Source organism: Odontomachus brunneus, unplaced genomic scaffold (assembly GCF_010583005.1).
Source record: "Odontomachus brunneus isolate Ranch 3 - 2012 unplaced genomic scaffold, Obru_v1 Obru_scaffold_208, whole genome shotgun sequence".
Classification (NCBI taxonomy): domain Eukaryota; kingdom Metazoa; phylum Arthropoda; class Insecta; order Hymenoptera; family Formicidae; genus Odontomachus; species Odontomachus brunneus.
The window spans coordinates 191067-193956 of record NW_022639658.1 but is presented as its reverse complement, the minus strand read 5'-3'; positions in this window follow the sequence as shown (position 1 = coordinate 193956).

Sequence of the window (2890 nt, the reverse complement as noted above, 5' to 3'; positions counted from 1 at the left end):
TCTTCACGTTGAGGTCGGAAACTTTTCAGACCACCCTCGTATATATATACTTGAACTTTTGACATAGAATATACGTACACGGAGAAAACATTGCAGTAAAAATTACGTCAAGAGTACATTTCCTTCTACAATGTTTTTCGTAAAGCTAAACTATATTGTAATATAAATTACAACAGAAATAATAAATTTGATGATCTAGTTTTTTTCTGATATATATATGATACAAAAAACTAATTCAAGTAATTATAGTAATTTTGTGGAGAAAATCAAACGTAACGCATAAGATTTTTCAGCAGACACATGGTAACTTTGATCATAATTATGTTGTTCCACTCAAAATTGTAAAAATTTAAGTGTAATTTTTATTACGATATTTTCTTCGTGTATATACTCGATGTGCGCTGCCGACCAAAAGTCTTACTATGTAAATACTTACTATGTAGTATTACTATGTAAATTAAGTAGAGGAACTTTGCGAAAGAAACAATTTTTGATCAGTTTTAATATTTTTATTTATTTTTTTAAATTATAGTTGATATTTTAGCCAACAACACCAAAAAGCACAAAACATATTAAAAGATTCGCTTTTATGAAAATTAGTACACTGAGAAAAAATATTTGGTATTTTTAATTATAATTACTCTGTATGTAATTATAATTACACGCAGAGAAATAATTATGGTAAAAAAAAATTTTTTTTTTTTAATTAAATTCTGCTATACGAGAAATCGGGGCTAGAGGTGCTATTTCGAAGTTTCTCTCAGATAATTAATTGTTATGACTGACTGTACGAATATGATAGAGATAGAGCCTTTTTCTATCAGTTAATAATCATGTATTCGCATATTTTGTTTCGTCATAATCAAAATACAAAATGTAGCAATGTGGCTATCTTGCTCTGGTGACCGGAGGCAATTGCCCAGTAGCGTAGAGTGTGAGTGTTGAGAAGGCTATATGTAAAATATATATCCCGATTAATAGTCTCGCGGGAGATCACAGTTCTTTTGCCGACCCTTAATTATGGGCCAACTTTATTTTACTCGTCCATAAACTCGATTTCAATCATTTTATGAATAAAAATGGTTTTTATTACCCGAATACATCATATACTTGCAAGAAACTTCATTCTAGCTAGTAACACGTTGCTTAACTTTATTCATTCACAATGGAGAATATTGATACAAAATTTCGAGAAGCTCGGAAATTTACTTAGCTGCTACTAAATTAGTTTCTTCTATTTTTTTCATTGTAATAGTATTTCGATTTTAATGAGACTCAGAGAAAGATATCTATTTATTATATATAAAAGGACCACTTTGCGGTTTTGTATCGACTGTTTTTTTTTTCAAAATAAATACTAAAAAAAGCAATATACTATCTGGATACGAGCAAAATGTTCCTAAGGCCATCTGGACTTATCTGGTTTCTTCTAATGTTAATGATAATAAACTCACACGCGTGTTATCACTACCATTTTCGTGTTAGGACAACCAGAAAATATGGTTAGGGTCAAGAACTATAATTAGATCAACTATTTTTTTCCCTCAATAAGTGATCCCAAACTTTTGGTTGGCAGAATGTATGTGTATATACATATATAATCCATATTGAAAATTTAAATATTCGTATTTAAACAAAGAAAATATTCGTATTTAAACAAAGAAAATCCAGATATTGTTACTTGTAGCTTAAAGGAGTATTATTGTGAAAATTGATTGACGCGTAGATTCGGGACGAATTGGCAATCTTGATCGAAAAGCTCGTAATTCTATGCCTCACGGTGGACGTGATCGCTACGTTTATTGCGGACAATTTAAGGCTCCGATTTCTTATCAGTTCGATAATGTTTGACGACGCGATGGTAATTATCGATACATCTGTTGTTGATCAACATGCGCGCGATAATCTCGCGTGGCGTCGCGCTTAGTCCCGGTCGTGTGGGTCCGTATGTTATACGAAATTTTATTAACACCCAACGCGTTTGCAGAGAGCCGCCGTTGCCGACTAGTAACGTAGATAACGCGGCGTTTGGTGCATCCAATAAGTTCGACAAGACAATACGCGTGAATCACCGCGAGATCACCTCCGTCGGACGAGAGTCGTAAACGATTACTCTGTTGGTGCAAATGGGTGGCTCATGAAGTGAGCCGTATTTATTGCTACGATAAATAAGCCATCACATCGCCATCGACTGCATCGTTTCACTTTAGAGATTGAGGAGCGATAACAACAAATAAATGTCTCGGCTGATCGATTTGTCATTTTTCACAGCCGGAGTCGTACGCGCGCTCGCTCGCTCGCGCAATTATCGTCTTTTGATTAGTTCTATTATCGTCTTTATCTGGTCGTTCGGATACGAAGCTTACATAATACGTTCGATACTTAAGAACCTACGCAAGATCATCGAGATATCTCTCTCTCTTTCTCTCTTTCTTTCTTTTTTTTCTCCCTCGGAATCTCCTGATCCTTCTTATTTACTCGTTTATTAGCGCGTCAATTCAAGCTATCGCGCGCGATACACGCGTAAAAGATCTAAACGCGATCGCCTAATGCTTTGAGCAATATCTATCGCGCGGTCGGATCTGGAGATTCGCGCGACGAGATTTCGCTGGGTGTCGTTTCTGTCTCTTTTCCTCCTGCTCCTTCTCTCCCCGTCGCTCTCACCTCCAGCTATCATTTCAAATGCGGAAATTAATCGCGCGATTTCAATAATCACCGAGCAAGACGTATAATCAGTTCGGCGATAAGTTTTTCACGACGTCGTCGGGCCCGGCACAATTACGCGAGTTCCGCTCCGGAGGGTGCAATTATGCCGTTTAACGAATATCATAGCGTCTTTCGACCCGATGTGCGCTCCAACCCCCTCCGCATCGCGGCGTTCGACCGGCTC